Below are 16,905 nucleotides of genomic sequence, written 5' to 3'. Positions count from 1 at the left end.
AGGGATAAACAGGATTCTCGGGTAAAACGAAAATTTTTCTCCGCGGGGCTCCTATGCGACGGCCCTTCTCCCTCTTCTCCCTGTTGGAGAACAGGAGGAAGAGGAGAAGCGAGAGAAGAGAGGACTCCCGCAGCATCTGTCAGGTTCCAGGATAATTATTTACATCAGATAGAATCTCGACTGGAGTTCCACGGCGGGAAACAAAAGAATCCGCCATTGGCAAGGATGCTAACTAGGCAACAGAGGGAGGAGAAGGAGGAGGAGGAGGAGGAGGATTCTAAAATGCAGCTTCCCCGTGTTATACTCCTTTTCTTACCGACGACGACAGCTAGCTATATTCCCAGCTAGCCATATTCTCGGGCGAAGGGTCGAGGCGAGGGCCTGAGAATCTATCCTTTCAGTGGACAGATCATTTATAGATGATTTGAAGAAGGATCGTGAAACAAAAACTTTCAAACGGATTTATCTCATCTTTCTCAGTGAACTCGAATGGAGATGGTAGCTTACATTATTTGACTTAACCATGGATGAATATTTCAAGAGTGCAGCATCTTATAAGTAACATGGAGAACGTGTTGTTATATACTATGCAACATAATCTGCCATAAAAAAAGAATAAAACTTAAAATATTTAGAATTAAATAAAATAGATGTAAAATACTTAAGTAATGCAATACAATACATCTTGACACCGTACGAAAGCTTAGAAAATTTATTCATTCATGGTTAAATATTTAATATGACTATATACGATTAAAGATTTTCTTGCGAGCATCAGTACTAGGTAAATGTTATTGGCTTTCTTTCGCAGAAGGAGCTTTGCTTCGAGAATTAATAAAGAATTATTCTCTGAGGAGAACGAGCGCTTTGTGCACGCTCACGTCGTGCGTAAACTTCGTTCGCAGGACGCTCGTCGTGTGCGTGGACGGGTTGTAAAGCCGTCACCGGATAGACCCGTAGATAAATACTTATGGCACTGAACCGTTGTAAACAATGTTGCTACGAGTTGAGCCTGATAATTGAGGCGGTTGTTCGCCGAGTCGTAATTCCCCAAGTGGCCCTAGCGGAGGATCCTCGTTGTAGAAATGGCGTCTGGTATAAATGCTCTCAAAGTCGTATACAGATTGCCGTGACAGTTTATCACGTTTATGTCAACGTCGTAACGCCGAAGGTATCGCGAAATCTCGTGTTCACGCGCGAGATAAATCAATCGGGTTTTAATAATTGTCAACCGTCTTCTTCGAACTGTTCCTTCCATAAAATCCTGCGATATCCCATTCGTCTCGTATTGACAATTAATTTTTTTATACAAATACACATTTGTAATACATCCATTAAATTTAACATAGTTTTTATTTTAAATTTATCCCCTTTATCCTTTCTTTAACATTAAATCACAAAAGAGAGTTGCACGGATATCAAAATAACGTATTTAAAATGAGGTATGTATATAATATCACGGTCGGCTATTTTTGTAGTGGTTTTTTTCCAAAAAATCCCTGGGTAAAAGCGGTCCTCTATATCAACGAATAATCCGCTTTAATGAATATTTAATGTTATGCGAATTCTGAAATATCCCGATATATCTGGCTACACGCGTGTAGACAGAATATAATATTCTGGAATATCCAGTATTACCAGTAGCACTGGTTAGCGGCGCCGCATTCGATTATGAATACCAAAGTCGGTACCTGAGTTTATATAACACGTATAATCTCTTAATTGCTGTAACAGCAATAATCCGACAACTAATGATATGTAGCGTGAAATGGTTTAGCCAGATCAAAGAATGTAAAACCATATAAATATCGGGAGAATCTACGATAAATAATAAATATAATAAGTAACAATATGATTAAATGTACAGAGAAATGTACTTTTAGTTTAATACAATTTTACTATTTCTTTTAAACGTTTCCGCTATTATTAATGTAAACTAGCTTTTTCGAGACAAGAGCATTAAGCAAAATTTTTCCTTTAAGTACAAAAAATTAAAAGGGATAATCCATTTATTTTAGGAAGAAAAGGTCCTATATAAACATACATATGCTTTAAAGTGTTTCGTTTTTAAAATACAGAGGGTGTAGAATATAATTATAGAAATACGATTGTAGAAGCTGATCATAGAAATATGAAACATTCAAAGTTAAATTTTAAATATTAATTCACCTGATATAAGTCTCAAGAGAGCTTTATATATAATATAATATATGAAGCATATTCTAAATAATTTATGTATATGTATATGTATATTTTTATTTATTTTACTTTGAAAAATAAAACAAATTTTTGACAGTGTTTTAAAAATCACGGAGGCACGGAAAGCACTTTACTGCATTAAGAAACGAATTAAAGAAATCAAATCACTGTTCTTGGAACAAAAGAAAGCGGTAGTTCTCGCTGCGGCGAGATCCAGGTTGTAAAACAACTTGTAAAACGCGTGGTCAAGATGCGTCCTGTCAGCCCAGGTTTCGCGACGGGTCCTAATCTGCTTGGCAAATCTATCGGCATGCCGTGTCGGAGTAAACGGCAGATTATACTTCGCGGCGGGAACAATAAATAAACTGAGCGTGCGTTTGCCGGCAGGCGGCGGATAATTTTATATTTGCATAAGCGTTTGTCGCTGAAACACGTAACATATGCGTGCTTTCGTACGCGGTGCGATATACCGTATGTCTCAAACGCTGCGCTATAAGATTTACCAGACGCCATTCTAAAAAAATTATCCAACCCAGAAACTCGCATTGGGATAAATATAGATAATTAGTTGGGTAAAAGGCTAAAAGGATTGGTGGCAATCAACATTTCCATCGTTGTCAACTATATACGTATATAAACTATATATACCGTATTCTATAGATTCGCCGCATTTAATTTTATCTTAACAGATTTTTTACAAACATCTGAAATTAGGATAATTAGTAAATCCATAAATGACAAAAAATGTAGAAAATATAGCTGGATCTGCCTTCATTGCTCTGCCTTCAGAGAAATGTTTCCAGTTAGATTCTTCTTCATGCTGATATCTTTGTAATTATAACTAAATGTTATTATTTGAGTGACGTTAATTTTAGTAATAACAAATATGTGTACTATATAAGTTGTTACTATTATTACCTATATAAGTTAGTTGTAACTGTTGTACTGTGTAATTAAATCAATATTCTGTAACATAACAAATAAGAGTTTCCAGAAGAACTCGTCAGTGATAAAAGGGCGTACAGATTATACCGGAATATTTATGGAGCATGAGTTTATTCCTCTATTCTCGGCAGATGCAGCCAAGATAGGTGACCAACGAGAACTCGTGTCAATCTGAGCTCGACACGTGTATCCATCCGTTAATCTACCCTCCCGATCTAACAATCTCTCAACACACTAAAAAAAATGGCTGCGCTTGCACTCGCTCGCGTCGTTGCGTGGTTGCATCCTCTTCCCCGAAAAGTGACCACTGTTATATTTTTAGCTGACATTTTTCAGATCCTCGACCGCCCTCGACCGCTAACGAACTTTCCGATAGTTATCTGTCGGAACCGGGTGCATTATAGCCCCCCGAAGTCAGCCCAGGTAAAACTTGAGCCTCGAACTTACCTGGAACAAAGAAGAAGAAAAAGTTTGTTTGAATAATTCACGCATGTTATAATGTAACATAATTGATTACTGAAGAATTGAGAAAAATAATCAACAAGAGAGAGAGAGAGAGAGAGAGAGAGAGAGAGAGAGAGAGAGAGAGAGAGAGAGAGAGAGAGAGAAATGTAATAATATTAAAGGAGTAAAATAATTATCGACTTTTCTGCGTATTTAGATTGTAAATATTTATAGTTGAATATTAGTAGAATATTGAAAAGTGGTTGAGTATTAACGCAGAAAAGTCAAAATAACACGACAATATGTTACTTTGATACCAGTGTATGTTAAAAATTTAACACAAAAATTTCTACAAAGAGAAATCCACTTAAATACAAAATATGTTTTACCGTGTAAGATACAAACATATTTCATATAACGTTACACGTGCATTGTTTGCTCAATCACAACCATCAATTTATTACTCAGTGACTTAACGAGACCGGACAGAGGGAAAGACCAAATGCGATTAACATTAAACCATGGCATCTTCCGCGCGGTAAGCTCGAACACATTAGTTTCCGTCAAGAGGACCAGTCATTCCCTCAGATTATTAAAATAATTTATTGCACTTTCTCTCTCTTCAACGCCACCCACACTCGGACCGATACGAGAATGTATCGCGTTCTTCCAAGGACTCGGGGGAGTGCAAAATGCATTTGCATTCGCCGCTCATGCGTGCCGCTACTTTCTGGCGCCCGTTTTAGCGCATTAAGTACGTCGCGGGATTCATCCTTGAGCCGCAGGGTCGTATTTCTCGGTGTTTAGGGAGATTTTAGAAGTCTATCTCTGGGAGGCACGCGGACTAAACGTTAACGGTAATCGGCGGCCGTAAGGACCTCCGGCGGAGCGGCTTTATCTTCCTCCTTCTCTCTCTCTCTCTCTCTCTCTCTCTCTCTCTCTCTTCTTCGGCTGGCTAGGAATAAAATATTTCATCGGGCTCGTTTCGGTCAGTGCCTCCTTCGACGACCTTGCTATCTCTTCCCGCTAATGGATCCTGCCCCACAGCCTGCGCTCATGCTCTCATATCGTATCACAAAATGTGAATTGAATGGGGTGTCCAGCAAATAATATAAAAGGACGATAAAGTGGTGTCTTCACTAAGTTCATTTTTTTTTGACAGAAAGAACAAAAGAATTATTAAGAGCAAAAGAATTTAAAAAGAAAGAAATGCAACCCTCCAACACACTGTGTCCATTATCACAAAAGTCTCAGAAAAATTTCAAGTATAAAAGCGAATTAAATTGCAACCACATAACGTGTGGAAAACATCATTAGACAATAATCGTGTGAAAAGGACCGGTTGATAAACATTAATCGCTGAGAGCTCTTCGCGCGAACACCTATATCTCTCGTATTTCTCTCGTAAAGAGCTTCGCCGAAACGCCATTCTTTTGCAGCTTCTTTCTCTCCCTCTCGTAAAGTGCATCGGTCCTCGAGATCGAAACGCGGAATTATAATTGCCTACTCGGCAAGTCCAACATTCCACGGACGTTTAAAGTTATCGTGGTAGAATCGCCGCATGCGCCATGACGCTGCTTTCTCTTGTTCTTCTTCTTCGCTCTCATCGTCTCTTTCTTCAGCCTCTTTTTCTTCTTCTATCGCGACCAGTACCCTCGTCTCGGTGAAAAGGGAAGATATCGGGCGAAATCTCGCCGGAGGATTATCCTTTTCGCCGGCATGGTCATCCTACGGGATTTTCAGCCCGGGATCACTTAACATCTTTTGGCACAAGTTCGCAGAATTCCCTTACATACCGTTGATATACGTACATAATTTTAGATTACGGCAGATTTGAGGAGAAATTAAGTCGAGAGGAAATATTTGTAAGATGTTATATGGTGCATATTACCTTTTATTAAATACCAAAGTATATTATTTATTATAAATTTTGTATTTATTATTTTTTGTAGCAATTTTGATTAATACAGGTTGTACGTAAAATATAATCAAATATTGTATCTATTTTGGAATAAAGTATCTATTTTGAAAAATTACAGTTCTAACTATTCGGAACATTGTGTACTTATCGATTTTTTTCTCTTTCAAGCGTTCAATCGATCGCCTACATGTGGGCATTACCGACGTCGTTTACACACACATGGGTCATAAAGGCCACGTCGGCACACCTCTAATTAGAATAATTAACAAAGGTGCCTGAGTGGACGATCGTTCCTCCTTCATTATTCCACGTCATTATACCATATGCTATGTTCCCTACTTTTGTGTAAATTGCATTATCTTGTTCTTCGCATCGAAACGAGGAAACGAAAACGACTTTAAAAAGATCCGGAAGGGCGGGAGCAAAAAGGAAGAAGAGGAAATCGATGTCGAGCGACGATCCGTGCCGCATTCTGCCGTCATGTCACATGCAAATGCCTTCGAGAACTGTTGGTCCCAGGTCATTTCTATTCTAGTCGACTTTTGGTGCTTTGGACAATTTCTTTAGACCACGGAGTAATTAATTCAAAATGGTAAACACGCTTTTTATGCTCTTTACAGAGGAAATTTTCAGAAACTTATCACAGTGATTATTTTTATCAATAATTATTATTAATGCTTATTTTTGAAACGTTGCATAATGTTGGAAACCGATATTTAAATAACTTGTAAAGAAGATAATTGTCAAAATTGTTTTACTCGTGCAGTGTATCTTACTGTGTGTTATGTAGAACGTTAGAAGTGTTATCATTGTTTATGTAATACACGAAGTAATTATGTTATTTCTAAATAATTTTTCTTATAAATTTCTTGTTACATTAGGAATAATGAAAATTTGTAAAAAGTTTCGAGTTAAGCTTTTAATTAAAAAAACTATTGTCATTTCCAATTTTATAATTAAAAAAGTTATAAATATAAATTTATTAAATTATATTGTCGTAAAGTCGTAAATTTCTGTTGCTTCGTTTTCGTAGAACAAAAATCGAAAATCGAACGTGCCACATGAATAAATACAGTTCAAATTGACTGACCTCGGGCGATCTGGTAAACACAGGTAACCTGATCTGGTGATAAATGCCTGGTTGAAATCGTCCATGTCCGAATAAATACCACGACTGTTTGCCAATACTCGTATCGCAAAAAAACCCGCTACGTTAAAACGTTGGGGACTTTGTGAGATTCGTCCCTTCCTCGGCTTCCTCGCGATAATTTTTTCCACTCGATTCGACAGTTAAATGAAGAATAAATATGTTGAGAACGTAAGCGAACCCCAGCGATCATTACATTGCGGCTTCATGCGAGTAAATCGACGTTTGATCGCGATAATAGTTTCACAGTTAATATTCCCCATGGACCATGCATCAGGTAGATACGATATCGGATGAGTCAGCCATTGTTGTCTTGAAAAGTACCGATGCCTGCCCTTACTGGTATTGGACCACCGCATCGGCCTTCGAAGATCGAAGGAAAGATCGAACTTGAAGAAACGGCGCGGTAAAAGCCAATCTGGCACAGGGCGTGATAGCGGCTTCTTCGCAGATCTCTTATTCTTAAGAGCACAATCGATCCTATGGAGAGATACGTTTGATGCATCGAAATGATGACCCGGCTGAAATCCGTTAATGGATATGCGAAGACCGTAATTAAAATGCGCGTCCATCTCACTCATTCTTGCTGCTAGGCACGTTTGTATTGATCGAAAAGATTATTAATTCGATTATCATTGAAATACCGTAATATTAAATAATACAAAGAAATATTATCTAATTACATTTTTTCCCCGTTAATAGTTTATTTGGAATTATAAAAAAAATTAACTTATTAGTTATGTACAAATATATATTAGAGTTTTAAAAGTATGAATCAAGGTGTCGAACATTTCTACCAGTTGTTGTTGAAAAATCAAGTATGGCCTTATCCATCATTAACAATAGATGCGCAGCACTTAACGTATACTGCATCAGTAACTTTTTTACGAAACTAATGTGAACGTGACACGTGCATAAAAAACCAGATACCAGGGAATAAGCGTAATCAGAGAAAATACAGGTTTATTGCCCTCCCGTTTCCACCCCTGATCGCCTTAAGCTTTCGTGCACGAGCGATTAATGCGCGAAAGGTGTGTATAAGGGAGTACATAAATAACGAGTACATATACGTAATGCGGGATAGGCGGGCTACGTGACCTAGTAGCAATATATCGATAGTCGAGGGACGTAAACGGATTACCTCATCGCACAATGCGACAGTTGTTTCTCCTCTCGCTGATCCGCGCCTAACTATAACAGCTTAATAATGATAATTGTAAGTGCGGCACGCACGTATATCTATGTCGTACATGTCGTCATATGCTGCGAATTGTCAGAATTCTCGAAATAATTATTCCATTAAATAAAACTATTCAATAGAAATTTATTAAAATTTTTTTATATTTGTATTTTAATATTATTTTATTACGTGTAATTTAGTTTATCAAGTTTTTGGGAAAACCGCGCAAACATCTTTTTCGTCACACAACAACCTGAAAATAATAGAATTTATTTGCTCAAAAAAATGCTTGATTATTTCCCCTATTTTAAAAAGAACAAAGACGCGGCTATACGTACTTCAGTAGAGCAATCTGAGCAATCGCATGCCTTACGAATGAACACGATGAATCGAGAAGCCACGAACCGCGGTTCGATGTCTTCTCCGCGGAAAGATTTAGTTCCGAGAATAACAATGGAGCCGGGCTCACCCGGTATAGCAGCTGCGGCTCGTGAGCGTCTCGGAGCAGCCTTGGAGCCGCGGTTATGATGTTCTTGTTATTAATTTGTTTTGCGCGCTACCCGCAACACGTCGTGCGGAAACCAGTTTCTTAAGACGTATAGGATTACCGCGCGGCACGACCTGAAGAACTTACCGACAGCTTTTGGACGAGTAACGCTACCACGGCGAAAGCTCAGACGGTTCTCGAGGCGGCTCAGAAATCTCTCGCTTATCCCTCTCAATCTGGAAACCAGTTTCGGATTTTGGGAGAGGAGTCTTGCCCGCTGAGTCCTTAAAGTATAGTCTTTCCCTCTCTCTTGAAAAGATTCTATATTACAATTAAAGGAGTACACGGGCAAATTGGACATATTATCACTCTTATAATATCGCTGTACATTCAAGGCTGACTTGAGTCAGTAATTCTCCAGATTGGCAAATAGATTAAGGATACTTTATAATTGGAATGTTATTAACAAATAATAAAGTAAGAAGCACGTTATAATTTTTACTCTGCGAGAACACGCCCGGCTGTTTCCCTTGTCTTATTCTTCATTCGATGCTAAAGAGATTTTTATCTTATTTACTACAATGAAATTGTGATTATTTACAACGTTCAAATATACTTTATGTATCATAAATATATAATTTTATTTCCAGAATAATTGTATGTGATTAAATATTATATATTATTGTTAAATCTTGATTTTAAATTATTTTATCTTTCGACATGAAACAAGAAATTCTTCCATCTTAATTGAGTTTTTATCACGGGTTTTTATGCACGATTAGAGTTTATAGCAATAACAAAAAATTAGTCTTGCGAGTATAACTAACTTTCGTAAAATAAAGTTAAAATAACTCGTATAAATAATATATACAATGTATATTCTTTACATACGTTTATTTGTCTTCTGAAATTTATGTTAGTTAACAAGATCTTTTGAAAAATAACTCAAGGAGATATATGAGAATCGCTCTTGACAAAATACCATGAAAAGCGAAGAAACGTCGCATAAATTACATAACGTGAATGCGGCAGAACTCGGTAGAGAAAACATCATTTTACGTCGAATTGAGATTCGTTTTGTGACGATGACTTTCAGTTCCTTAAAATAATGCCGCGGCGATATTTCAAGCGGGGCTTTCTTGAACCGGACCGAAACAAATCGACCGAAGCGAGCGCGAGCGCCTAGAAAAAAAGGGCAAAGACTGGCATGCTTATGGATGCGGACGGTTTCCGAGGCCGGGATTCTAGAGCGATAATGCACGAAGAGAGCGCGGAAGAGATCGTCCTGGCATAACACTCGCTGGTATACAATAAAATATAGAGCGTGTCGCGAGAATACAGGATGGATGCGCGCAGGATATCCTCGAAAGAAGTGTCGTGAAAGAAATGCCTATCATCTGTGTCGGCCGCTGTTCCCGTTATCTTTACTTATTCTACTTGTTCTCGACGGCCGGGTTGAGACGAGAAGAAAAGAGACGAGGCTTTAGTCTACCAAGACTACGGAGAATATGAATGCAGTGACGACAAATATGCGGTAGAGTTAAACGTACGGTTAGAATTCCAATGAGAAGAGAAGAGTCACGACCTTTGAAATGAAGGTTGTCAGCGCGTTTGACAATGTCAAATTGACCATTAAATTATGTCTATGAAGTTGGATGCTAAATCTAATTAAAACAAAAAGTTTCTATCATAAAATTATTATATATATATTTTATATATATATATATATATATATATATAATTTAATTTAATATAAACCGTAATATCATGCGATTTATAACATTTTTATATTTGCAAAGGTTTGGATAAATAACTGATATTAGGCAGGATTAAGTTTGTTCTTGCGGAAGCGGATTGAAACAAAGAACAGGGTTGGAGTAATCTGAAGTGTTAATAGGGGTACCAAAACACGTGTTAAACTGTGTTTCAGGATACGTATTTTCACGACATCGCTGATCGATCGTATCTTAAAAATTCTCCGTCTTCGAGACGAACTACTCACGATGATTATAAAGACAAGTCCGGAACGTGCTCGCGCAAAAACCTTAAAAGGCTTAAGGACTACAAATCCGGACCGTGATGCACGGGCCGTGTCCCGGTCTTTAGCCATTATTTATGAATTTAGTGCGCCGAAAAAGGCTCTGGCAGGATCGCGGCGGAACTGGGCGAAGTGCGCTCTACGGATTTCAAATCGATCCGCGAACTGAATATAATATTTTATGGAGAACGAACGATCTTTTTAATGGCCCTTACGGCAGATGGGGTCCCTTCATGTCTGCGTTGATTTGTAGTCGACGTGGACGGCGCGGACCTTATCGATTGCCCCCGGAGCAGCTCGGTCCTTGGCTGGACCTTGGCAGATCGCGATATCGCAATCCGTTTGTAACGAACGAGCGAGGAAGATTTTAAGGTTCCGTCCTCTTGGATTTTTTGATACGGTCGGATTGACCGTTCGGAGAACTATTAGCATCTATTAAGAAAAGTCCTAATTTGGTAAAAAAAAAAGCTTACGAGCTGAATATAATTTTATTTAATCGAGAGATAAAGTTTATTTCATTTTTATTACTTGATGAGGTGAGCGCTGTAAGCCGCTTTATTTAAGTTAGAAAGTAAAAGTCTAATTGTAAGTCAGATTTTAAAATGTTTTCAAGTCTAATTAAGAAGATAAAATTATCGACTTGTTCTTATCGACTTGTTCAAAACACAGAGAAAAAGGGTTATTTAAAATAAGATTAGAAATATATATCTCCTGCATGCGTTTGTGATAAAAACGCGACAGTCATTTAGGGAAACATCAAGTATAACTCAAGCGGAAGTTTCTGCCGTTTCTCGTTCCGAGATTACATTGTCGATCGCGACAATAGTTTATGGGACACTATACGGATGATATTGCGCCACTATATACGTTTGCTACGGGATCTCGATTTAATTTAAGGTGCAACGTAATGTTCTTCGCTTTCTCACGTGGGCGTTCGCACGCGTGCTACAACCGAAGCCGATGGTCTGTTAGCGGCTATAGACATCATTATATACTTTGAAACTCGTTTACTAAAAAGAAACGTTAGTATTCTTTTTTCTCGAGTAAGGACCGGCCTGTGATACTGATCGTTGGCCGTCAAAATGATCTTATCCGAAATTAATTAATATGCAACTGGACCGACTTTTAAGAAGATTAAAATCTGAATTTGAATCATGCGTTTAAATAAGTGATAGTATTTTATCACCTGCCGTTCCGGTCAAAGAGCACCAAGAATTCGGTAGGAACAGTTCCATTTAATTTAATTTAATCACTATATATTTTTTAATATTTGCTTGCATAAAAGCAAGTTTACGTATCAGACTAAATCAGAAATTTACGACAAGTTTATACAGTCATTAAACACGAACAAAATTTTATTGTATAACTAATGTCAGATTTATTAAAGATTTATTTTTACAAAAATTTGACTAAATTTCAAAACAATCAATATTAGTATAATAAAACAAGAATAAAAAAAAGTTTACAATAAGAATTTATTGCAAAATATTTGTTATAGAGGTATATAAATGAATTAAATTTGTAAAATTCTTTTTAATGTCTCTTAAGCAACAATCTCTTAAATAATGACGTCAAACTTCAGTAAAATCCATAAAAAAATATAGAAACTTTTATAATAAATAAAAATTTCTTTGTAAAAATATACGATTTGGAATTAGAAACACAAAGTGTTATAAACTTATTGTATTTCATTGTAAGTAGAAAAAATTGAAAATCCGTAATATATCGCAACCACTACATTCTCAACTAACAAAGAGCACGAAGCGCCGATTAAACCTTCTTTACGATTGTAATTTGCGTGCTTGCAAATCGCCGTGCACCAAGTTCATTAATTACCACCCTGGTATGGAAACGTGCACTCCCAACTGTTAACGACTTATTCTTAACCCTCTCCATAAATACGCTTTCTTCTTTACGATCGAAAAGGTCTACCCATGGAATCAGCAGTCTATCGATCGTGATAGAGAAAGCATGAAGTTCGTGCGATTTGCCATATGACGCTGTATAGTTCACATTGCAAGAATTCGTTTTGGTGATGTTGTGGTTGGATGTCCATCTTAATTACTTTCATAATTTGACGAGCGTAAGTATCAACGCGGCAGTAGTGTTTCTCGCCGCGTTAACTTCCGTGACTTATGGCAGTGATTCATAGCATTCCGTTCGTCACTCGTGCTCGAATTAAATAAACGGCAACGGCAACGTCATCGTCGAATGTAAAAAAGAATTCTTTCTAATTAAAAATAAACGCGATTAAATAATAATTCAAAATAAGTAATAAAAAAAATTCAACAAAATTACTTTTTTAAAAGTTTCTATTTATTACTTAATATATTTGATTATATAATTGTATTAAGCTGTTTACCAAATAATTATTAACATATTTTTATTCCAACAAACGCGAATTTTTTTTTTAAATCGAAAGAGACCTTGCACATATTCATTATATAATGAGTATATTTAATTCTTTTATCAATCATTATATTAGTAAAAAGGTTATTAATACGGTATTTAAATAAAGAAATTAATTTCCTGTACATATTTACTATCTTGATTTTTATTTTGTGTAGCATATATATGTCACAAAATAACGGGAGCGCGAACAAATCAAAATGCATTCCACGTGAAACTCGACATTAAAAGCATACACGTAACGGATAGGACTTGATCGTTCGCAATTAAAGCAAAGCAAGATAATAGGACGAAAAAGTCAACGCACAGCAGGTGTTCGCTAGTAAACTGTCTTATAAAAGATTAATTAAGAGCACGACGTGAAGTATGGTATACTAAGTGATATTTTCAATTTTGTTCAGATAAAAACAATTTGTAGAATCTCTCTCTCTCTCTCTCTATAAAAATAATTCACTTTTTTATGACAAATCAATTTTTAATCGTTACTAGTAAAGAATATGAAAACTTGTTATAACAAAATAATAAAGTTTCAATAATAAATTAATATTATTAAAATAATAAAGATTGAAATATATATTTTAGAATTTTATTTAAAGCTTACTTAATAAATTTGATAAAGACCACCGGTTGTATATTCTCCCCCAAAAAAGTTACATAATAAATTTTCGAAACTTAATACACATAAGGCATATTTGATGGCACGAGACTATTGATAATATCTGGATCGAAATTAATTTCGTATTTAATTCATTAATTTCAAAATCGAAAACGTAGCTGAAATTGATAATTTTTGATATAGTCGCACGTAAACCTTTAATAGAGATTTATTATTTCTGTAAAAATTCTGTGCTGTTATTATAGAGCTTGATTATAATAATGTCCGATATATACAACCTTCACAAGTCTTTTCGGATAATTACAACTTGATTTAGCGACATTTTACGCATCGGCAAAGAGCAACTTCAAATCTCACAAGATTACGATTACACTATCTGAAGCGAGTGGAGATGTCTGCCAAATATTAGCACAGCCGGTGCAGCTGCCGCTTGGCGAGTATACTAGCTTCTGCTCTTTTGATTGGTTATACAGTCTTATATCCATGCAGCATTTATCTTTTATTAACAAATAAAAAAGTATTTGAAAATAACGCAATATTTTTGTTTTGTGAAGAAGTTATATGAGTACGCTTGAACAAATATCGTATTGATATTCCGATACGATGTGAGAATATCAAAAGATTAGATAAATTTTGTTTTATTCTTAGCCTATGCGTAATCTGCTATAGGTAAATAGTTCCTTTAACACTCGTCAAAGTACGAATATCCATGTAAATTTCCATGTTATTTTTTTAGTACGTAATGGTTTTAATTCAATTATTCTTAACATTCTGCATATTATATAATTCAGCATATAGTTATATGTTATATTATTATTGCAAAATTGTCCTTCTTTTCCATGTTTCTCATTAGACATATAATTCTCTCATTATTTTTTCTATTTTTGTATGTTAAAACAATGAAAGTCGTGGTAATAATATAAATTATAATTATATATATGTATAAAATAAAATCATCATATACGATAAATTTCCCACAAATCTGGTTTGTGAAACGGTTACCTAGACTGTAGGTATAAATGCTTGTATATAAATAGAATGGCCTCTACGGATAATATCGTACATTAATCATGCGCGGCAAATCAATCATTCGCGGCTCTCCACTGCATGTAATTGCCGTGTATCATTCATCATCGATGCTAGCAACTGGAATGCGTCGATCTTATATTCGACGAAGAGAAATGATGATGGCGCATCAGTCAAATCCGACCTGACGGAAACAATCTTCTATAACGCATCGGCGCATAATTATCAAGTGAGCCGCGAACATCGATAAAAATCATCGACAAAAAGCATGAATACAAATTGTCACAAAAAATTTGTAGAAATTGTAGAATGATGAAATATTACATTATATTTCTTCAACAAATTAAAAAATTAATTATTTTTATCAAAATTAATATCAAAGTCTATATACATATATGTATATGTATAAAATTATAATTTAATGTAAAAAATATAAAAAAAATCTTTAAATATTGACACATTGCCTAATGAATTATTCGTCATTTTATATTTTAAGTAAACTATAAACAATAAAATTTTAATTTTAAAATTATATTTCAAGTAAATATATTTAAAGTTGTACATTCAAAAATTGTGAAAATAAATTATATGTACAAGCTTATCAAATGTAATGTAAAATATAAAATTTAAATAACATTTAAAAGTGGAATATTGCTTTGCTAGGTCAATATTGTTACGTAGAAATTTTCCAAAATATTTTATATAACATAATAGATTTCGAAAGAACGCGTACAGTTACGAGGAACTCATTTGCTGGTAATATTGATATGACTGCTCTGGTAGTATGAATAAAGTTAAGAAGTTACAGAACATTACAGGAGCGTCAATCAAATCACACGATTTTATCACCTCACTATAAACCCACGCTTTCGTTTTCTTCCTCATATACTTCTTATCCGCAGCTAAGAAATATGCGGGCATCAAAACGCTGGGGAGAGTTTCGTGTTTCGACGAAAACGTTATTATATTTTTATAATTCAAACAACCGCTCTTCAAGATTTTCGAGGAAGATTATTCACCCACAATCTTAAATCACCCACAATCTTGGCTACATATATGGTTGCACCAAATTAATGTTTGTAAATATAATAAATTGTTAATTCTGATTGCTGTGATGTCTCAAATAAAATAATGATTAAGTTATTCTTTTTTGTGATTATCGCACTCTCTTATCTCAATCACGTTGATTAAAAAGCTAGATGCTATGAATATTAGCAATTTTATATTTTCAAGTAAAAAAATAAGAAATATTTTATTAAAATTATTAATACGCTTTAAAAATTAAAACTAAAACAGAAATTCAAATTAAAAACAAAATATTGATATTAATTAATATTTAGATTTAGATTTATTTTATTTAAAATTTCTTTTATAAAACATGATAATTCAAATGTCATAAAATATTATTTATCTTTTTGGCAAAAATTTATACTATTTTTTATAAAAATTAATTACTATTCAAGGTAATTCAAAATAAATGTATGCGCAAAAAAATGTATTTATTTCTGTAATTGCCTTCGCAATTGGAGAGAAACGTTAGAAGAATGATGAAATATGAAAGAAAGTGTACATTGCAGACTGGCAAAACAAGATACTTATATAGTCGATCAGTTCCGTCAAATGGACTTGATGGCTACCGTCAAAGAAACGTGAGGTCAAACCGAGTCGCATGTTTCCAGAGGCCAATAAAAAGCAGTGGCACACCGCAACGGGTAAAAAATGCAGAACAATAATGCACGAGTCAGACTATGTTTGACCCACACGTAGGTGCAACTTGTCGGATAATTGGTTTGGTTTTGTCACCATATCGAAATTGTAAGTAACACTTATTCACTCTGGATAGTTCCGCTTGATTCAATGGCACGTGTTTCAAAAAATAAAGTTATAATTATTTATACATTATTAAAAGTATGGCAACGGCCTATTCTCTCTCAAAAAGTATTTAATTTACCACATTTAATCTTTGATATTAATTAATTTTGAAAAAATACTTTTAATTGAAATAGGTTAAAAATCTTTTGTTTCAAAGGATTCTTTCAAGTAGTGAGAAAGGATAACATTATATGTTTGATCGAGTCAATCTTAATATAGGTATTGCTTTTATTTAATAGTAAAAATCAGAATATTGTCAAACACATCTAATCTACAAAAATATCTATTTCATTATTTAAAACATTATTACGAATATATAGAACATCAACATTTATATTCCAGGGTTCAGTCTATGCACTAATGTGATGATTCCACAGTTCAATGACTTTTTTATTCATTTCGGCGTAACAAGATGTAGAGATAGAAATTTATCGCGATAGGATTTTTTAAATTGCTTTATCTCTATTTATCGGTACTATCATCTTACAACGACGATCGAAACATGAGAATATTCGTTATAGGAAAATTTGCACCGGAACATTCCAGTTTTACGGCTAAGATGAGAGTTGAGATATGGCGCGTAAAAGCATCAACGGCCGAAAGATTTCCGTGAAGGTATTC

General features: G+C 35.0%; 1 protein-coding gene across 1 annotated transcript in view; it reads right to left on the bottom strand.

Annotated features, from left to right (window-relative positions):
• The window catches only part of Egfr (epidermal growth factor receptor), a 159,229-nt gene that overhangs the window by 87,249 nt on the left and 55,075 nt on the right, over nt 1-16,905 (bottom strand). The gene's annotated exons all lie outside the window — the stretch shown is intronic.

The sequence above is a fragment of the Temnothorax americanus genome, unplaced genomic scaffold (genome assembly GCF_048541705.1).
Source record: "Temnothorax americanus isolate GAGA-0224 unplaced genomic scaffold, ASM4854170v1 Scaffold16, whole genome shotgun sequence".
In the NCBI taxonomy this organism is placed as follows: domain Eukaryota; kingdom Metazoa; phylum Arthropoda; class Insecta; order Hymenoptera; family Formicidae; genus Temnothorax; species Temnothorax americanus.
Note: the sequence above shows the minus strand (reverse complement) of the source record. Positions and strands in the feature narration are given on the sequence as shown.